Source organism: Gallinula chloropus, assembly GCF_964237585.1.
Source record: "Gallinula chloropus genome assembly, chromosome: 1".
Taxonomy (NCBI): domain Eukaryota; kingdom Metazoa; phylum Chordata; class Aves; order Gruiformes; family Rallidae; genus Gallinula; species Gallinula chloropus.
In genome coordinates this window covers 51,747,605-51,769,296 of record NC_140085.1, presented here as the reverse complement: position 1 = coordinate 51,769,296, position 21,692 = coordinate 51,747,605, and the positions used below count along the sequence as shown (strand labels likewise).

The window sequence follows — 21,692 nt, the reverse complement described above, 5'->3', positions numbered from 1 at the left end:
GTGGCCATGGTTATACCTGTGCTGCAGTCCTCTGAAGGGACTGTGAGCCAAGGATAAGTCCACACTGGAAAATATACATCTTGAAGCATCTGTGGCTGTGGATAAGTCCATGCTGGAGCCCCTCGAAGCATGGGATCATGACAGAATGAGTTTACTGCTGAAGGGGCTGAGGCTGTGGACAAGGCCACGCTGGAGCAGACACGCCTCTGAAGGCACTGTGGCCCATGGAGAAGGCCACTCTGGAACAGGTGCACCTCAGAGTTACTGTGGCGGTGGATGAGCCTGTGCCGCAGCAGGTGTACCCCTGCAGAGACTGCGGCTCACAGATAAGGTTCCACGTGGAGCAGGTACAGCCCTAAGGGACTGCAGCCTGTGGGTCAGGCCAAGCCAAGGCAGGGACATGGGCAGGAGTTCCTTGCTACGTTTAACCCCGCCGTCTGGGGCAAGCCCATGACACGTGGTGGGGCTTATGGTGGGAGAAATCAGTGCAGCAGAAGGCTTGCAGCAAGTAAAGGCCAGCAGGCCACGACTTCTGAGCTGAATGTGGTGAGTAGCCGGGACACAAAAAGAAGCCTTAGGCTTCATATAATAGCTGCCATGTAGTCCTGGGGCTGCTGACTGTGAAATTGAGGGATAAGTAGAGACCACCAAGGTGAGACCTCTGTTCCAGTGACAAAGCATGCAGTGGCAGGAGGTATGTTTGTGCTCTCAGGAGAGGTGGTCACGCAGTTTGGCTTCACGCCACTCACTTTTCTGTCATTCAGGAAGGAAAAGCTGACCCACTTGTCCCTGGGAGGGCTTGTAATGATGACCTGTGCCTATGTGTCTAATTTTTTTTCTTTGTTACTGCATTTGTCTCACTATAATGCTATATAATTATTCCCCTCATCTCATACAGTGCACATGCTCTTTCCTTCCAGCAATATGTTTTAAGTATTTTAGGTATTTGGCCCATCCTTTGTTCTTGCAGATACAAATAAATTAGGTTTTATTTATTACTGGCAATTCTAACTCAGCTCCTCTGAAATGCTCAAAACTCGATGGTCCTGATTTTGCAGCAATAGGTTCTGAAATATGGATTTAAATGGCATATGCTGTAGCCACAGAGATGAGGTAGAGAGAGGAAGCCCACTGACTTGCTTACTGGGCAGTCCTCAACTGCTAGGAAATTTAAAGGAGACAAAACTGAATAACTGTCTTAAAGTGGCGTATTTTTCATATCCCAAGGGTCTTTACAATGTTACAGACATTAAGAAAATGCAAACCCTACAGGTATGTGGCTGTGACCAAAAACATATTACCCAGGTACGGTAAGAGCACGTGCATGGCCATACTGGTTTAGGCCATCTATCCCAGTACCTGGACACCAAGGTGGCATACGATGCTGGTAAAGTCCACAAAAACTTAGACCACATGGGTTGGGAACATTGGACTTCATCAGGGTCAGTGGGCAGCTGCAGATCATCAGGATCACAGTAAATAATTTCTCACACAGCTAGCTCCCTCAAGTACTGAGTACTGCAAAACACAAGGACCAATATCCCATCCACACTCAGGCTGCCCTAGAAGCACCCCAGAGCACCCTTCCCCAACCAGCCCCTTATATGGGGGAGTGATGTCAGGTGGTGTGGAAAACAGCCAGGGAGAACTCAGCTTTCCTGGGCTGGCTGCTTGGGGAGGTTGACTCTGGCCTGGCCAGAACCAGGACACCTGGTTTTACTGCTCTGGCAATATGATTTTCTATGACCACCTCGGAAAGGTTAATTCCAGTATTTCACAGAGACAGAGCATACGTCATAACGTATGACAAGCAATGTCTGGATGGCTAGAGCCTCTCCCACCAGTAACTGCAGAAGGTCAGAGTCATTATCCTTTGTCATTGGGATGAGATTTTCCAAGCTCTTTTCTATGAACTGTTCACAAAGGGGTTAATGAGCCTCCAGACCTCTAGTGTCTCACCTGGGAAGCTCCATGAAACTGTTCTTGTATCTGCCACAGCATATCAGCTGCTGCTGAACATGAAGCTTTCCAGCAGTGCTAGTGTACTAGCACTGTACTAGCACTAGTGAGAAGAGAAGACTAAGGGGGGATCTAATTAATGTCTATAAGTATCTTGAGCATGGAATGCAGGGGGAATTAGCCAGCCCCTTTTCAGTGGTCTGTGAAGACAGGACAAGGGGCAATGGCTGCAAGTTGGAGCAAAGGAAGTTCCACACCAACACGTGGAAGAACTTTTACACAGTGAGAGTGACAGAGCCCTGGGACAGGCTGCCCAGGGAGGTGGTGGGGTCTCCTTCTCCAGAGATATTCAAGACCCGTCTGGACCTCTGTCTGTGCAATATGTCCTAGGGAGCTGCTCTGGCAGGGGGGTTGGACCCGATGATCTCTTGAGGTCCCTTCCAACCCCTACAATTCTGTGATTCTGTACTGCTGCTATCTGTTGTGTGTCCTGCAGTACCTTGAGATAGCTAGACCAAGAAACCCACAAAACAGAATTAAATCCTATTCTTTATTGTATTTCAAATAGGAAAATGACAGAGAAACCTTTTAAATACTGTAATGTCTTCTCTGCTGACTTGGAGACACTGCTGATGCTGTCTTTCAACACAACGATACATCCACAGTTTGTCTTGTTCAGTTCAGTCTCAATAACTGGCTGAGGCTGATGCATTAAGTAGAGTTACAGTAAGCAGACATTGCTGGGTATCAAGCCATTTGCTCAGATGACTGGTTGTGAGGATTAAGAAATTAATCATATTGAGCAGATTTTAACTCAAATGCCCACCTCCTCTTCCCCATCTGTCACCTAATAAAGACTGTTTTTAGATAAAGACACTCGAGGCAATACCCAGTGAAGTTATTCCACTCTGCATAAAACTGGAAATCGGGACATGAAGGTGCCAAAGGCCACGTGGTTACCGTGTTTTGGTAAGCATGCAGCTCTGTTGAAGAACATGTTCTCAGCCCTAGTGTCTGCTCCAAGGCAAGCACGTATTTGACATTCAGATGACACTGGATTAGAGTCGTAACAGACATCTCCAGAGCAGGAGCACTATGTCGAGCTCCACTGGTCAAGCAGGGCAGGTTGGAGTGGCAGAGAAGAACAGCCGGTGCCACCTGACCGGTCTTGTCTGGGTACCTGTTCATGAGCTGCTCAGCTGCTGGTGCTCACAGCGGGGTGAGGTGTCATGTGAGGACAAGGCACAGGCAGTTAAGTAGCGTGGCAGCCTCCTGAGCATTGGTGCTGCTTCCTTCAGGCAGTAGATGGAAAGTACCGGTGTGATGGCAACCTTCCAGCTAGAAATTGTTTCTTCTCTCTCATATATATATATATATATATGCATATATATATTTAAAATCACCTGCCTTCACCTATACTCCCTGCTGGTAAGAGCAGTAGGAGGGAGAAAAAGGGAATGTGAAGTGTTTTCGAGGCTGTGGGATAGTACTTCAATCCAGATCTAAAAAGCACAGTAACAAAATACTAAGAGCCAGGATTTTTTTTCTTTTTTTTTTTTTTTTTTTTTTTTTTTTTCCCAAAAGGATCATTTCCAGGAAAGCCTAGAGGAACGTGATCTGTTACATTTTTACCCTTGGGTATAGTACACAATGTCTACGAACAAACAGCTGCAGCTGCAGAAGAAAGGGGTTTAAAGTCACCAAAAGACTGCAAAAAATGTTTTAAAAGGTAGATTTGATATTAATCTCCTCTTCGGCAGGCGAGCCCTCAGTAAGTGATAACACTGAAATGCACCTAACTGCATTGTACTTAAAATGCTCCTAAACTGGGCTAAACTGGGCCACCTGTCCCACTAGTACAGCTGTAGTGACTTCTGCCCATGCTTAGAGGCTGACAGAGGGGGAGAGCCGCCTTACCTCCACCACATCAGCTCCCCCTCCCTCCGTACTGCAGGCTGCTCACCTGTCCTCTTTCTCAAGGCACGGATTTCCAGCGCATCAGCTGGCGTGACAGGCACGGCCCTGGCACTGATGGCAGGTGAAGACCACATCTCCTCAAGTGGCAAAATCACTGCTGCAGCCCAGGCCCCAGACCTCTCTCTCAGGATAACCAGACCTGGCAGATCCAACTCGCTGACCAGCCGTGGACCAGGTTAGCTGTGGTTGGCTTTAGTGCTGCGCTGCAGGTGACTCATCCGCAGGGTGCCGTGAGGCAGGAAACTACCCAGTGAGGTCTGTGAGCCAAGGGTGAGAGGAACTGGGTCTGACAGTGTAATGTGGAGGCACCGCCCTTGTACACAAATAGTATCTACAACATTTTAAAGCTCCTTTTATTCTAAGCAAAGATGGGCTTTGTGCATTTGATACTGAATTTTGTAATGCTTAGCCTGCTTGGCCAAAACAAAGAAGGCAGGGCAAAACATGGGGAAACGTTCCAATTATATTTATGTGGAGTTAAAAACATACATTAAGAACACAGGATAGCCTTAATCAATTAATCCAGTCCTCCCCTATCACAGAGACATCCTTCCTACAAACCTGTTCGCAAGCCAAGTATTCATCTGTTAGTTTTCCAGCTACCATGCTACTTCATTGTGTTTTGGTTTTCTTTGTTTGTTTCTTTTCTTTTATTCTTTTTTTTTTCTTTTTTCATTTTCCTGATTAAGTTCTCCAAGACAAAAACCGAAGTAGTCATAATGTGGAATAGCTCTGGATGCACGTCTGAGAAAAATCAGAAAGGAAATTCAGAGCCAAGCACAAAGTCACTGCTAAAACACACTGCTACAGCCTGACTGTTAGATTTTCAGCACCCAAAGCCTGAAAATCACGTGAGTAAGGACTGGCCTGAGAATAAATTCCAGTATCCTTAATGTAGGCAGAGAACAAGTAATATGCTCTCACACTCCTCTGTTTAACTGATCTGTGATAGCTCGCTATGAATCCGTAAAGCCCACAGATTTATATAATACCACAGATAATGCATATGGCTATTTAAAAATATTTCTCATCTGGTCCTCATTGAGGAATTCTAGATCTCTGCTCATGAAAATAACAGCTGAAGTACTGTTCTGTGTAATTTGCTGACATGACATCTGGAAAAGATTTTAAAGCTCTTATTTCAGTGAGAAGAATTCTTTTTTTTTTTTTCTTATTTCTTTTTGTAATTCTCAGAATTTCACGAGGCTTGTTTATCTGTGTAGGAGATGTGAGAGCTGAAAATAAATGTATTATTTGCTTTGCAAAGTTCTGGCAATAATATGAGCTGCGAGAAATTTTAGTAAGTGACACGATGCTCTAACTAACGCTGCTCACAGGTGTTTATTGGAATGAGTAACAGCAATGGCAAAAATCAGTGAACGCTGACTTATGGCATGGTGAGGTGAGGTGAGGTGAGGACACGCAGCTTTCTATTCAGGTCATTCCTATTTTGCTACTTTCTTCATAGATTAACTTGCTGGTTTTGCATGCTTGAGAGAAAACTGTTTTATGGATTTGTGGGTATCTGCGAAGTCAAAGTTTGACACTAAGCACAACAGATTCTGTGGGGTTTTGGTGCTCTGTCCACAACAATATTTTCTGTTAAAATCCTACCAAAAATTCTACTGAATCCTGTCCTTCAACTCCTGGATCAAATAAACTCTGCATTCCTATAAGAATCCTATTGTGTTTTCATGTGAAATATTGAAACTGTAAGTTTATGAAAACCAGGGTTTTTAGGGCCCGAGAGAACTGCAGATCATTTCATAATTTGTTTTACCTACCATGAAAGATAGGCTAGAAATTTCATCCAGTTTTCCATGGATCCTGTTCTAGGATGTGTGTTTGACCGATGGGAGGCAGAGAGCTCACCACATCTCCCAGAGTTTGCACTAATGGGGTTCTGACTCCCTGCCAAAACATGCTTCTCTTATTTGTGATGCAAATTTGGCTGTTATTAGTTGCAGTCACAGCTTCTCATGATTTCTTTTTCATGGACTGAGGTCATCTCTATTGCTCTGAGCTGCTCTACTGAAGAATGCCACCAGGGCAACCCCCGTTTATCAATGCAGACTGGGGAATGAAGGGATTGAGAGCAGTCCTGCTCAGAAGGACTCAGAGGTACTGAAAAGCTGGACATGACCTGGCAACGTGTGCTCAGAGCCCAGAAAGCCAAACATATCCTGGGCTGCGGCAAAAGAAGCATGACCAGGAGGTTGTGGGAGGTGATTTTGCCCCTCTGCTCAGCTCTGGTGACACCCCATCTGGAGTACTGTGTCCAGATCTGGAGGCCCCAGCACAAGAAAGACCTTTTGGAGTGTTTGGAGACCAGAGGAGGGCTGCAAAGATGACCAGAGGGCTGTGAGGAAAAACCTGTGAGGAAAAGCCGAGTTGGGCATGTTCAGCCTGGAGAGGAGAAGGGTCTGGGGAGACCTTATTGTGGCCTTGCAATACTTAAAGGGGACTTAAAATAAAGATGTGGACAAACTTTTTAATAGGGCCTGTTGTGATAGGACAAGGGGCAGTGGTTTCAAACTGAAAGAGAGTGAAATCCTACTAAAGAACTCTCTACTTTGTGGGACATATTGTTTACTGAGGTTTGAAATTATAGGGACAAAAAAAAAAAAGAGCCTTATTAGATTTAGACTGGATATAAAGAAGACTTTTTTACAATGAGGGTGGTGAAACACTGGAGCCGGTTGCCCAGGGAAGTGGTAGATGCCCCAGCCCTGGAAACATTCAAGGTTGACTGGGGCTTTAAGCAACCTGATCAGGTTTTTGCTCATTGCAGGAGGATTGGACTAGATGGTCTTTAAAGGCCCATTCCAATCCACATTGTTCTATGATTTTAGGAGACAGTTTTAATCCCATAAAGCCTCATTTCATCACAAAGTGGCTGAACTCACAACTAGAGGTTGTCTCAAGATTTTAAATAGTTTGAAAGGTTCTCTTTTGCATTCTTCTTTTTTATTTTTAATAACAATGACACCAGAAGTAGTCAAAGTAATTCAGTATCAAAAAAGTTCTACAAAGAAGTCAAGAGAGTTTCCCCTCCTGTTTTCACATGGGTACAAACTGTATTTGTCCTCACTGCTCCATATGAAGATACTCACAGTGAGCTACTTGCTCACTTTAATACCTAAATCATCACCTGATTTCCTGGTGCTTGCAATGGCACAAGTCCTCCAATTCTGTTTCCCTAGCCTCCACACTTCCTTCTTTCCTTTTGTCTGTACTGTTCTGGTCAAACCCAGTTTTCCATGGGATTTTTCCTGCCTTGTTTGTCTTCAAGGAATGATTTCTCCTCCAGTTTCTCTGGAGCAAACGAACACATTACTACAAACACATGTACCCTACTGCCAATAGGAGCAAGTATTTTTTCACCTCCCTGGACTTTGCCTCAGGATCAGTTTTTCTCCAGTTAAGCTGCTCACAATCAGTAAAGCAGATTATAGCAACATGATGAACAACTGTTTAAACTTAAGAGAAATTAGCTCTTCATATGCTGGGACTGAGTGAAATCCCACCAAAGAACTCTCTACTTTGTGGGACATATTTTTTACTGAGGTTTGAAATTATAGGGAAAAAAATGCCTTATTAGGTTTTCTATTTTAAGAATTAAACAAACATATAATGTTTACATTTTTCCACTGGGGCAAGTAGCTGAAATATCTTGAGTTTCAATGCATTAAGTCTGTGAAACAGACTAGAAACACAAGTGAAGTATTAAATTCCAAAAGATTGAGAGACAAAAAGGTATTATCATCTTTATGATCAGGCACTTTGTGGCTTGTTTGAGGAATATATGCTAGGTTAGGATCAGGGAAGCTTGGTAAGGGTTCAGTAATAGGTGGGAAAAGAGTTAACATGTCAAGATCGAGCTTTTCCCTCTTCCTAGCTCTCCAAGTGGAAGGCAAGACAGGCATCCAGCTTTTGGCCTGATTTTAAAAAGCTGGGGAAACTCGGCAGCTTGTGTTTGCTTTGCAAACTATTGGGTGCTCAGCATGCTAAGTTAATTTCCTTTTCACAAAACTAGGAACAGAACATCAGACTACAATGTTTTAATCAAGGATTTCCAAATGTTTGTCACGTTTTTGAAACACTTACGTGGGATGCTGAACAGCAGTAATGGAGAAGTGATATTTTTACAACAGTTTAGATCTCATACCAACTGTTCTGACGACGACCTTTCAATAAACGTAATCCCACAGGAGCTGCTAGGCCAGCCAGTGTGGAGCACCAAATCACATACTCTGAGTGATAAGAAGGGGCATGATGCACCTTTACAAACATTGACAGCACAAATATTTCAGAGCTGGGGCTTGGTAATGATCCCAAAGTTAATTAAAAAAAAATGTTTCCTTAGAACACCCCGTGACCTTTCCCTTACTCTTCACAGCACTCCACTGGAAAACACAATAGGAAATGTTCCCAGGGACTCGGTAAAAATCTTGTTCAAATGAACCTGGAAGCAAAACAGGCCAGTCGAGGGAGTGAGGTGTTAGTAGTTTTGAAGACTGAAAAAGAGCTGCTGTAATCTCCAGCTTCAAGGCATATTCCTTGACAGAGAGATCCCAGTGCATCAGATAATACAGTCACGAGACACAACTTCACCATTTTTTCCTGCCTCAGACTTGTCACCTCGACACTTCATTGATAGATGAAATAGACAATAAAGAGCAATGGACATGGTATTCTAGGTCATCAGCTTTCGGTGACAAAATTGCTTGTTCAAAGTTAAACTGGTTGAATTAATCTGTCATATATCAGGCTCTGGTCAAAAAAGAGAGCACAATGCATCTCTACTGGGATGAAAGATTCTTGCAGTTTTGCTTTCGTGCCTTTAGTCCTTAGCAATGCTGTGAAAATGTTCTCCTGATGTTTTGGTTGGGTTTTTTTTTCCTGCACAGAAAATAGTATGCATCCATTTTGATTCATGAAGGAATGTCATAGTTAAAAAGTGGGGAAAAAAAAGAAAAAGAGTTGTAATTAAACATTATGATCACAATGCCAGAAGAAACATATGGAAGTAAGCTGCTCAAGACTGAATTCCTTATGCTGTTCTGTTCAGCAAATATTTATGAACCTGGACACAAACATATCATATTGACAAGCAACCACGCTTCCTACTCAGTTTGGATTGTTTATTTTTAGCCTGGGAACCTGGAGAGCCAGGCTTTCTCAGTAGTATTAATTGCCACTGTTTTTCTGATGTTGGGGCTTCTGAAAAGAAAGATTGGCATAAAATGTAAAAAAAGCTTGGGACGTGCCGGTCTACCTGTTGAACCAATGAAAGCATTAATGAAGACCACACAATTATAATGTGTATGTATATAGAAAGACTATTACTCATCAAAATATTCACAGATTCACAGAATTGTAGGGGTTGGAAGGGACCTCGAGAGATCATCAAGTCCAACCCCCCTGCCAAAGCAGCTCCCTAGGACAGGTCACACAGGTAGGCGTCCAGACGAGTCTTGAATATCTGCAAAGGAGACTCCACCACCCCCCTGGGCAGCCTGTCCCAGGGCTCTGTCACCCTCACTGGGAAAAAGTTCTTCTGCATATTGGTGTGGAATTTCCTGTGCTCCAACTTGAGGCCATTGCCCCTTGTCCTGTCCCCACAGACCACTGAAAAGAGACTGGCCGTTTCCCCCTGTGTCCCACACTTCAGATATTTATAAACATTGATCAGATCCCCTCTCAGGCTTCTTGTCTCGAAAAACGTGACCGCTTTCCAAGTGACAGTTTGCCTTCTTTAGGCCACAATAGCAGTGCCTCTTACATCTGAGGGCCATATAGATTTCTAGGCTGAACATTAGCAAAGTGCTGTCAAAGGCTACATATAGCTCCAACATGGACATCTGTCAAAAACTCTGCTGCACCAGTGGTATTTCTGGCTGGTCACCTTTTCTGAATGCCTTTAAGGACCTCCATCAAGAACAACAGGTATTTTAGTAAGTCTTTTGATCTAATACCCTTAATCAGTCACTGAAGTAGGTACACATGGGAAAACACACATAATCATGAAACAGACAAAACTAAGAAAATTCTGGCAGGAATCATGTACCATTCTTTCAAACTCATTTGATAAACTGTCTTTACTTTCTTTACATAGTAACAGTATCACTCTGACATGCTTTGCAAGCATCCAAAGCACCTTTAATTCACTGCATGATACACGCATGAATGTGATTCATGCAATTTCACTGCATGAAGTATGTCTTTGCCTGTGTTTCAGCACAGATATTACAGAAGAGGACCTAGTGAAGTTCCACTTGAAACTAGTAGTTTTGTGGTATATCATGGTGTTTGTAGGTATTGGCAGGCATACCCTCACAGAATCAGGCTCTTCTGCAACCAAAGCCACGTTCAGTCCTGAGCATGCTCATCCTTTCCTAAAACAGGCACGTGATGGGATGGGCTCTGTACCCCGAGTGATCTCTGCTGGAAAACTCTTCTCTTTGTTGTGGATTAAATTAGTGACTCATTTCTAAAATGCAGTCACTTTTAAAGTAGGGAGGTTTGAATAATCACTTAAAACTGTGTTTTCACAGACAGATGAGATCTCCTAAGGGTTTCCCGCTACTGAAGGAAAAAGCCTCTTTTCCTTTGTCCTTTGATCCCGCCTCCCCCACTCCAAACTCTGCCTCTGTGGTCACTGCTGCTAGCTAGTGTTTTCCTCCATCCTTTGAACTGTCCCCTGATGCTCAAAAACAATCTTGTGTGAGCTGATTTAGCTCATTATGCCAGCAGAAAACAATCATTCCTCTTGCTGGGTTTGTTTCCCAGCAGATTAACTTGTTAAATCAGGTCATGACAGGGACTGAACATCAGAGGGATATAAGTGGAAGGAATACACAACAAGGAACAGTGGCAGGAGTAGACAAGGGAGGACAGAAGGTGGTTGTTAAATGGCTAGTTACAGCCTGTGAAAAGTCTTTCTGGATGAGCAATATACTAATCCATTGTTTGGTACAGACCCTGAAATAATTAAGCTTTAACAAATGCTCTTGTGTGGGTTCTGTAATGATGCCTCTCAAGCATATCAAGGGCATCCCCAACCTTCTTTGTCCTTCGATGTTTCTTTTATGCATATTACTAAGCAAGTTTACCAGGTTTAAAGACTAAACAGATGAGAAACAATACTCTTAACAGTGTCTCCTGTGTTTGTCTGGCCTTTGACTGTCTAAAGCAGCGTTACACCCCTCTAATTCTTTTTCTGAGTCCAAAAGTCCCCTGAAATCACAATTACCCAACAGGGATCCTGTCATCTCAATGAATCTTATTATGGGGCATTTAATCCCAGTGACTGGGATGAAAACCCCGCACAGATGTTTTGCAATAAGCAGTAGTTATGAATGAGAGTCATGTGGCAGCTCGATCTACAGCTTAGTCACAGACCTCAGGCAAACCCACCTGCCTTGCGGGTAACATTTATAGACCACAAGGAAATGGTGCTTATGGACATCAGAACAAAACCTGAAATCAATCCCACTGGCTGACATGGTCGGTGTTTTGACACAAACAAGGTTATTTTTAGCAAACAAAGTGGAAAGTCTCAGAGTTTTAGGCAAATTTATCTCAAGTTCCCAGTCTGCACACCTGCCAGACCCATGTCACGTGCCCATCCATGCACAGGCCTACTGCCCCCCCAACAAGAGGACACAGGGCAAGAAAGCACAAAGGGCTGAGAAGTACTAACAGGCCAAGATGCTCAGTGTTAAGCATAAAATGCTGCTAACTTTAGAGTCCATTTACCATTTTAATTCTGAAGTTTTCATTGACATTGTTTTTTAAACCCAGCACCAAGAAATGGGCCCATGTGGATCTAACATTCACATATGAATAAACTCAACCCCAAAGGCAGTGTTATAAGAAAACACAGGGGAGAAGGTGCATAGGGGAAAGAAATATCTCATTGCTCATCCCCACGCTGCTTGCTTTCATCAACCCTCTGCTACTGGTCCGTACCGTGCAGAAGAGACTTTTCATCCAAACCACTCTGGCTGACCTCCTGTAACTAACATAGTCCTGGGAATACCATAGCAGCAGCGGTGGGACATCCTGCTTGGTTCTTCAGCACTGAACAAAAGCAGGGAAGATGTTTCAAGCTGTGGATAAACATTAAAAGTTGACATCATCCTTGCAACCCTTCCATCAGAGATTACAACCTTGCAGGTGGGCTGAGCGAGTGGAAAGTCTGTCTGGACTTTGCCTCTGTAAGTAAAAAATCCTGTAGCTTTGCTTAAACTCTGGATGACAGTGGGACTAACTGGAACTGTTGGATTTTGCACAAACACGTGTTCTCATTATAAATCCTCCAGGGACAAATGCCTCCAGAGAAGGGCAGAGCACATAAAGAGATCCGTGGCCGCTTTCCTCACCACAAGTGTGTTCACCAGAGTTTGACTACATCACATTTCATGCTACCATCTCCAAAAACTGGCTCTAAAACTCCACATCATGCTGCTTTTCAACCAGCCCAGTCATCTGAAATGCCTATCTGCATGTCTTGCAAAGTTGCAGAGGTCACTTCTGTTTTACATACTCTTAGTACACAGTCTTGGTACTACTTTCCCCTTTTGCAGTTGTTTACTTACAGTATTTATGTCACAAACAGGAAGCAATGATTTACAGGAACTATTATTGTTGGCTAAAGTTCATCCACAAGCTTCCTAAAAGTAATGCACTCACAAAAGTTTGTTTTGCTTTTCTACAGGAAACATCTTGATTAATATTTTGGTAATTGCAAGCAACAGAGAAATAAACACAAAGTAAACAAGAGGAAAAACCCTCATGTTTCAGTATATTCTCAGCAAAACAAGGAAAAACAGGTATCAGGAAAATAAAAGGTCTTGCTGTCCTCCAGTGAAAGCATTTTGTTCAATCTGGGGTTACACTTGCATATGAAATTAGAAGCTGGCAGTGGGGTAGCCTGATGCTGATGACATTTTCACACCGGTGTGATGACTTGCCTGCGTGCATGAGAGGACAACACAACTCCTGAACACTCTGAAATGGGTTTCTGCAATGTGTGGCTGACACCAGCTTACATGGCCACGACACTTCTTGTGCTTAAAGCTGGTGCCCTTCTCCTCCTCCTCCCCCTCGACTCTTTGCTTACTCAGCTGGACTGCAGAACCCGACAGGTAGAAAGCTGCCTGCTTTTGGAACAAAAATATCACCTTCTGAGTGACCTGGGTTAAGCTATAGAGAAAATTAAAACTATTGCTCTGCACTGTTTGGTTGGACTGTAATTCTAAAGATGATATGTTAATTACTCTTCCAACTGACTTAATCCTAAAGTTCTTCAAAACAGAGCCTGTTAAACTCTAGTGACTCTTTCCCAGTGGCTTTCAGGACAGAGATGTAAACAGACAAGAAAAAGTCACAGCACACCTCAGTACCTAGCTGGTCTGCAACAAGACCACAGGAGTCAGGGCTGCCAGATGTTTGTCTGCTTTGAAAGATGAACATTGTTTCATTTCCAGCTTTGGTGATTTTGCAGCATTCGTTTCAGCCATCAGCATGTGTTTTCTGTAGGAGCCCTGCTTATAGAGATGTAAATGTGCTTTCCACAGGCCAGCCTTCCAGATCCACATTTTAATTTTACAGACCTGCAGCCACCTGCAGAAAGTGGACATCATCATCTCAGAGAAGGCTTGGTTACTGCAAGAGATGTGATCTATCCAGATGACACCTCCCGCTTTCACCTAGAACTCTTTTAGTTCTGCTTCACACACCTGCTCCCTCCCCTCCTAAATCCTCTCACAGAACATCATCCTCTTTGCTTCCAGTGAGCCTTGCCCTAGTTCTCTGATGATGCATTAAGTTCCTGTGTCTCTTTTTTAATGCCTTGCAGTTCAGCACCAGTTGTGAGGCTCAGCTTTTGATTTCTATACTCTGGGCATCTGAAGTTTGTTGAGACAGATCCAACCTATTAACATTTCCACCCCCCACCCCCAAAAAGTAATGTACAAAATTCTATTCCCTAACAAATGACCGTGGGACCACAGCTGTTTATAACACATAGATGCCCACCTGTCCAAAAATCACCTGCACAACTGATTCTGAAGTCACTCACAGTCAGCACTGGCAGGGGAGGAGCTGATCATGCTTCACAGGGGTATCATCTGCTCAGCCTACACGTTCTTGCACTGCTATCAATTACCCTTTCTCTATTGTAATTATATATAAAATACATCTAGCCTTGGAATAGTATCAAGAAATAGTGTATCCTCAACTCACCCATACTGATTTTAATACTGAAGAGTACACCCCCTTGTGAATAATGAGAACACTAATTAGACCTCCCCAAATGTTTGAAACATGAAGTAAAGTGCATATGCGTGCTGATGACGAGTGAGAGGTGATTGAGGAAGTTTAAGTACACCAGTCAGCTCCATCTTGTTGTTATAAAAAAGACACGCCTGACATTCTTGGTGTGACAGCCAGTGCTAGATGCCTGGCCCCCTGTTCTGGCCAGAGCTGAAATAAACAAACATCTCAGCTGGGTGTGACTGGCTCTTTGCACACCGAGTGAAGAACCCAGATATGGGATTTAGTTTATGGGCTGAAGGTTTAGTTTAACACCCGAAGGTTTAGTTTTATATCCAGAGTATCAGTGTCAATGTGACCAGAGGGCTGCGTAAGAAGTCAAGCAGATTTGTAGCAAAACTGTGGTGGCTCTCAGAGACCTCAGGATAAGCCCTGTTTGTGCTGTTATCTTGGATACAGATGCAGTGACTCAGATGCCAGGGAATCTCTGGCCACACCTGGGCCACTTGCTGCCTGAATTGTCTAGCAGAAGGGCTCAGCATGAATTGTGGCCAGAATGGAGAATGCTGACCAGAGTGAATCAGGTTTGCTTTGTCTGAACTTTTCTTTATCTGCCTGCAGCCTTATTTCACTTAATGTAGTCAGGACAGCAGTTTGACCAGGTATGTACAACTAATTTGCTTTCCTTTTGTGTACCTTGGTGTTGGCACACAGACAGCAGTAGCAAGCAGTTGTTCTGTGTAGAAATGCAAACCTAGAATAGGACAAAACTCATTTTAAGGGTAACAAAGACACCAAAGAAATAATATCTAACATATGAAAGAATGCTGTATAGGGTAAATTCAGATGTAACGTGGAGCTGCGAACCAATGAAGGAAGAGAACCAGGCAAACATGTGAAAATGACCCCAGAGTTCTTTGCATCCTGGAGTGAGGAAGAAGAAATCATCAACAGACATGCATTTCTCCCAGCAAAGGACTTGAGATGTTGACAATTTCCAACAACCAACCCTTCCCTTCCACCAGAACAGAACCTCTGCAGTGAAACTGCTGGCCTTAGGACCTGGAGGAGCAGCAGAAGGGGGAGCCAGGAAAAGGCTGTGAGTGAAGCATACACGTAACAGGTTTAATGGCATTATTATTTTTTTTTCTGTTAGCACTTAGCTCTGGACTAATAATGATCTGTCTCTTTAAGATTTCACTAGTACTAACAATAAATTCTTGGCTTTATTTATATGTAAGGGGTACTTCCTCTTTGCCCCTACAGAAGATTTTGAGCATAACGCAGTAACTTACCAATGTGCTGAATTCTGCCCTTGACCCCTTCACATTGGTGTGGCCAGTGCACAAAGGAAAACTGATCGGCAGGTGACATGTCATCCAGATTCTGAGGCTCCCCAGGACCGAGTGCCACTGCCCCAGAGCCAGACAATAACAGGATCTATAAGAAAGAGAAAGAACCCTCGTGTCAGTCTCTCTTGCTCGTCCAAGTGGAAACAGACAGTGAAGATGATGGTCTAGTGGAGGGGTGTCCCTGCCCACGGCAGAGGCGTTGGAACTAGATGATCTCTGAGGTCCCTTCCAACCCAACCCAGTCTGTGATTCTGTGATGATCTGTGATTTAGATAGCTAAGCATGGTGCATTGAAATTACATCCCGCAGGAATGTGAATTTCATACTCCGTCCTGTAAGCCATGCCAGTTTTAAAAGTAGTGTTAAACGAGCTGTTAGTTCATTAAACCACAAAGCACATCAAGCAGGGATCAGCTTATTTGGGTTCCTATAGAAAATGTTGGCACCTTTTATTATTGCTGCTTTTACTATTAGTGTGTTACGGTAGGGCCTGCGGTGTCTGAGTTCAGATCTGTACTGCACAAGAATATGCAGATACAAAGTTTATTCCCACAAAATTTACCACACAGAGTATAAACAACAAGAAGGTGGTGCTGGCTAGCACGACAGGACCGGTAACAATCTGATGCTACCAAGCATCCTGTAAAGCAAGAGAGACACTTGGAGGAGATGAGGGGCATTGCTTGGAGGCAAGGAATTCCTCAAAGTTAAGAGAAGCCACTGGAATGAAACCACAATAGGCAGAGAAAAGGCTTTGAAAAAACCCTAGGAATTGGGTGGCTGGGACTGCTGGTACTGCTTTCTGTATCACAACACTGCCCAGAGTTGGTTACTTGTCTTTGTCACAGACTGGAAAAGATGCCCTTTCAAAACCTTCCCTGTCCTTTCTACTACCTGCTTAGAGGAGCCCCCAAAAATAGGAATTTGGTTTATTTATTTATTTATTTGTTTGTTTATACTTTATTTGCTTTGGGTCTGTCGTGGTTTCACCCGGCTGAGGGCCAAGATCCACGCAGCTGCCTGCTCCTTTAAGGAAAAGAGCAGATTAAAGGGAAGGGGGGGGGATGAGAAGTAAGGGAAGGGAAAAGGAAGAGAAAGGGGCAAATAACCCCAAGATCAAGGAATTAAGAGGCCCGTGGGTTGGGATAAGGATAGTTTACTAAGATAACAGAAAGATACAATGTAACAATACTAACAGGACTTCAAAGCAAAATATATGAAGCTGTTGATACACAATGCAGTTTCTCACCAAACCATACAACTCAGGCCGTGCCACCCAGAGCCGTCCCAGAACCCGACCGTCCCCCACGAACCGCGCGTCCCGGAGCCGCCCCAGGCCTTCCTCCCATCAGCCCCCGATATCCTGGGCAGGACGTAACTGGCGTGGAATACTCTCTTTGGTCAGTTCGGTCACCTGTCCTGGCTTCGCCCCTCCTTTCTCATGAAGAGCTGAGAAAGTCCTTGACTGTCTGACAGCAACTAGAAACATCAGGGTGTTATCAGCACTACTCCCATTTTACTCTCAAACACAGCATTCATCTGCTGCTACAAATGAAATTAACTCCATCCTGACCAAAACCAGGACATTATCCACCCCTTATTCCATACCATTTACGTCATGACCAAATCCAACCATTTCTTGTTTCAGACACCCATATATGTATGTACACATGTATACGCACACATGTGCATACAGGTATTATTCCCTTAGTCTATGGACCATTCTTCTGAGCGAATGAACATTTAGTCCATGATGATCTTCAGGCCAGTCTGTGATCACTTCCACAATTCCTGGGCGATTAGGGTTTCCTATTCGAGCCCGTTGAGTAATCAGTGCAACCCACTTGCTCCACGTAGCATCAGTGGCATGGTGTGTAGAAGGGACCTTCCCTTTGAACATCCAGCCCAGCACCGGCAGTCGGGGTGCCAGGAGGAGCTGGGCTTCAGTTCCAATCACTTCTGAAGCGGCTCGAACCCCTTCATAGGCGGCCAGTATTTCCTTTTCTGTTGGAGTGTAATTGGCCTCAGATCCTTTGTAGGCCCGACTCCAAAACCCCAGCGGTCGACCTCGAGTCTCTCCTTGTGCTTTCTGCCAGAGACTCCAGGTAGGGCCATTTTCTCCAGCCGCAGTGTAAAGCACATTTTTAATGTCTGTCCCTGTCCGGACAGGCCCAAGGGCCACTGCATGGACTATCTCACGTTTGATCTGCTCAAAGGCTTGTTGCTGCTCAGGGCCCCATTGGAAATCATTCTTCTTCCGAGTTACATGGTAAAGTGGGCTCACAATGAGACTGTAGTTTGGGACATGCATTCGCCAAAAACCTATAACACCTAAGAAAGCTTGTGTTTCCTTTTTGTTGCTTGGTGGAGACATAGCTGCAATTTTATTGACAATGTCCATTGGGATCTGACGACGCCCATCCTGCCATTTTATTCCTAAAAACTGGATTTCTTGCGTAGGTCCCTTGACTTTACTTTGCTTTATAGCAAAACCAGCTTCTAAAAGGATTTGAATTATCCTTTTTCCTTTCTCAAATACTTCCTCTGCGGTATTGCCCCATACAATGATGTCATCAATATACTGCAGGTGTTCTGGGGCTTCACCCTTTTCCAGTGTAGTCTGAATTAGTCCATGGCAGATGGTGGGGCTGTGTTTCCACCCCTGGGGCAGACGATTCCACGTGTATTGGATGCCCCTCCAGGTGAAAGCAAACTGTGGCCTGCACTCTGGTGCCAGTGGTATTGAGAAGAAAGCATTTGCAATGTCAATTGTGGCATACCACTTGGCTGCCTTTGACTCCAGTTCATACTGCAGTTCCAGCATGTCCGGTACAGCAGCACTCATACCTGGAGTGACTTCATTTAGGCCACGATAATCCACTGTCAGCCTCCACTCTCCATCAGACTTCCGCACTGGCCATATGGGACTGTTAAAGGGTGAGCGGGTTCGGCTGATCACTCCTTGGCTCTCCAGTTGACGAATCAGCTTATGGATGGGGATCAGGGAATCCCGGTTAGTACGGTATTGTCTCCTGTGCACAGTTGTTGTAGCAATTGGCACTTGCTGTTCTTCAACCTTCAACAACCCCACAACAGAAGGATCCTCTGAGAGTCCAGGCAATGCACGCAATTGCTCAATTTCTTCTGTCTCCAAAGCAGCTATTCCAAAAGCCCATCGGTACCCTTTTGGGTCTTTAAAATAACCTCTACGGAGATAATCCATACCTAAAATGCATGGAGCTTCTGGGCCAGTCACAATTGGGTGTTTCTCCCAGTCCTTCCCAGTTAAGCTCATTTCAGCCTCTAACACAGTCAATTGTTGGGATCCCCCTGTCACTCCAAAAATGCTAACAGGTTCAGTCCCAACATGATTCGATGGCATTATCGTACACTGGGCACCAGTATCCACTAGAGCCTTGTACTCTTGTGGGTCTGACGTGCCAGGCCATCGGATCCACACAGTCCAATAAACACGGTTATCCCTCTCCTCCACCTGGCTGGAGGCAGGGCACCTCTATTGTTGCTGACTGTGTTGGCTGTTCACTGGTGCAACATTCTTCCTGGCAGAATCGCGTTGTGCGATCCTTTTACCTTGCAGCTCATTTACTCGTGCTTGAAGGGCTGAGGTGGGCTGCATACCCCACTTCATCATGTCCTCACCATGGTCACGCAGGTAAAACCACAGCGTCTCTCGCGGTGTGTACCCACTGTATCCTCCCTTCTGGGACGATGGACGCTTTCTCCCAATAGCTGCAACATGGCTGCATACGGGTTGGGAGATGGACACATTTTCATCAAGTCGCTTGACCAGTTTCTCTACTGCTGCGATCACAGAGAGAGAAACATTGTCCTGATATCTCCGGAGGTGGCCGGACACCTCAGATACAGTTGGTGGATATGTATCACTCCAGTCCATTGTTGCCAATGAATTGGTGTGCCCTGCTGGTGCACTTCGCACAACCTTACGCCACATAGCTGGAGTGCATAGGACGTCATCAGGATCAGAGGGAAGCTGTGAGTTGTCCAGATCATAATAAATTATCTCCCGTACAGCTAATTCTCTCAGGTGCTGGATAACTGCCTCTAGGTTGTTACACTTGGGTGTTTGACATGTAATGTATTCCTTTATGGGATACCTTTCCCTCACACTTGACAGTAGTCGCCTCCAGAGGCTGAGGATTTCAGGCTTTTCCCCAATTGCCTTATCAATGCCTCCTTCTCTAGCTAGGGATGCCAACTGCTTGGCCTCCCTGCCATCTAATTCCAGACCACTGGCTCCGTGATCCCAGCATCGGAGCAACCAAGTGATGATGTGCTCACCTGGGCGGCGGCTGAAATCTTTTTGAATTTCACGCAGCTCACTCAGGGACAGGGATCGTGTGACAACAACCTCATCCTGAGATGGTTGAGATGGAACAACCTTATCCCGGGATGGTTGAGATGGCTTTGCCTTATCCTGAGATGGTTTGGATGGCTTTGCTTTATCCTGAGATGGTTTGGATGGCCCTGCTTCATCCTGGCATTCATCAGATGACCCAGCTTTATCCTGACATTCATCAGATGACCCAGCTTTATCCTGACCTTCATCAGGTGGCCCTGATTCAATTTCATCCTCATCCTCATCCTTCGCTACAGGAACAACTTTCTTTGTGTATTTCCTCTTTCGTACGGGAGCAACAGACACTGATGTGGGCTGATTTTTTGTTTTACCGGCAGTATCTGCTGTTGGGGCAGCAGTAGCTGCAGCATCGCTTGGGCAGGTTGCAGTAGCCACAGTGCTAGTCACAGAAGTTACAGTGGCCTCAGTGTTAGTCCCAGTGCTTACAGTAGCTGCAGTTTCTGCTGGTCTGTTTTCCTTCCTTTCCCTCTGACAATGCTGACTGCTATCAAGCAGTGTTTGGTAAATAGTGGCCAGGGCCCAGCACAGTGCAGTAAGCTGTGCATCTCTGGGAAACTTACGGCAATTTCTTTTCAGATATGCAGCCACTTTATCAGGGTCCTGTAACTGTTCGGGAGTGAAACTCCAAAACATCGGACGTGAGAAAGTGCCTAGGTAGTTGCCCATACTCTGCCACGTACCCTGCCACTCATGATTATCTGGCCTCGCAGAACACTCTTGAGTGGTATTCATAAACCTTTGCTTCATATTGAACAAAAGCAGAACCACATTCACCAAACATAACAACAGCAAAATGCTAGTTTGAATATTCCAGGGATATTGGAAATTTTCAAAAACTGTTACCAGAGCTGTTGTATTTAGCCCAAAAGAAGAGAAAGCAGCGTAGATATTTCTTTCTGTACTACCACCATACCAGCTGCCATTATTAATCCCTCCCTGTCTAAAGAATAGAGAGGGCAGAAAAATCTTATACACATACCAGCACAAGTTCACGATCATCGATATCACTGTATCATAAACTGTTTTCATAAAATACACCAAGATGAGGTACGGGAACGAAAACAGGAGCTGCAGTCCCAGGATGTTAAAGGATCCTGCTAGGATTGCATACAACAGACGGTGCTTTTGCTGCCACAGCTGTGAGCACAGCCTTGTGAGGACATACCAGAGCATCGTGACCAGAGACTGCTTAAATCAAAGTGCTTATCACAACTTTGACTTAATTACAATCCAGTCAGGGTCAGGTCTACCGTTATCCCAACCTTTCGAGCCCCACGTTGGGCGCCAAAAAGACTGTCGTGGTTTCACCCGGCTGAGGGCCAAGATCCACGCAGCTGCCTGCTCCTTTAAGGAAAAGAGCAGATTAAAGGGAAGGGGGGGGGATGAGAAGTAAGGGAAGGGAAAAGGAAGAGAAAGGGGCAAATAACCCCAAGATCAAGGAATTAAGAGGCCCGTGGGTTGGGATAAGGATAGTTTACTAAGATAACAGAAAGATACAATGTAACAATACTAACAGGACTTCAAAGCAAAATATATGAAGCTGTTGATACACAATGCAGTTTCTCACCAAACCATACAACTCAGGCCGTGCCACCCAGAGCCGTCCCAGAACCCGACCGTCCCCCACGAACCGCGCGTCCCGGAGCCGCCCCAGGCCTTCCTCCCATCAGCCCCCGATATCCTGGGCAGGACGTAACTGGCGTGGAATACTCTCTTTGGTCAGT

At 44.8% G+C, this 21,692-nt stretch overlaps 1 long non-coding RNA gene across 1 annotated transcript; it reads right to left on the bottom strand.

Annotated features, from left to right (window-relative positions):
* Positions 1 to 4,127: 4,127 nt before the first annotated feature.
* Positions 4,128 to 16,897, bottom strand: LOC311201489. The gene is made up of 3 exons (XR_014617864.1): positions 16,819 to 16,897; positions 15,513 to 15,657; positions 4,128 to 4,680 (listed from the first exon to the last, which is right to left on the bottom strand). It is a non-coding gene; the product is annotated as an uncharacterized lncRNA (long non-coding RNA).
* Positions 16,898 to 21,692: the final 4,795 nt, after the last annotated feature.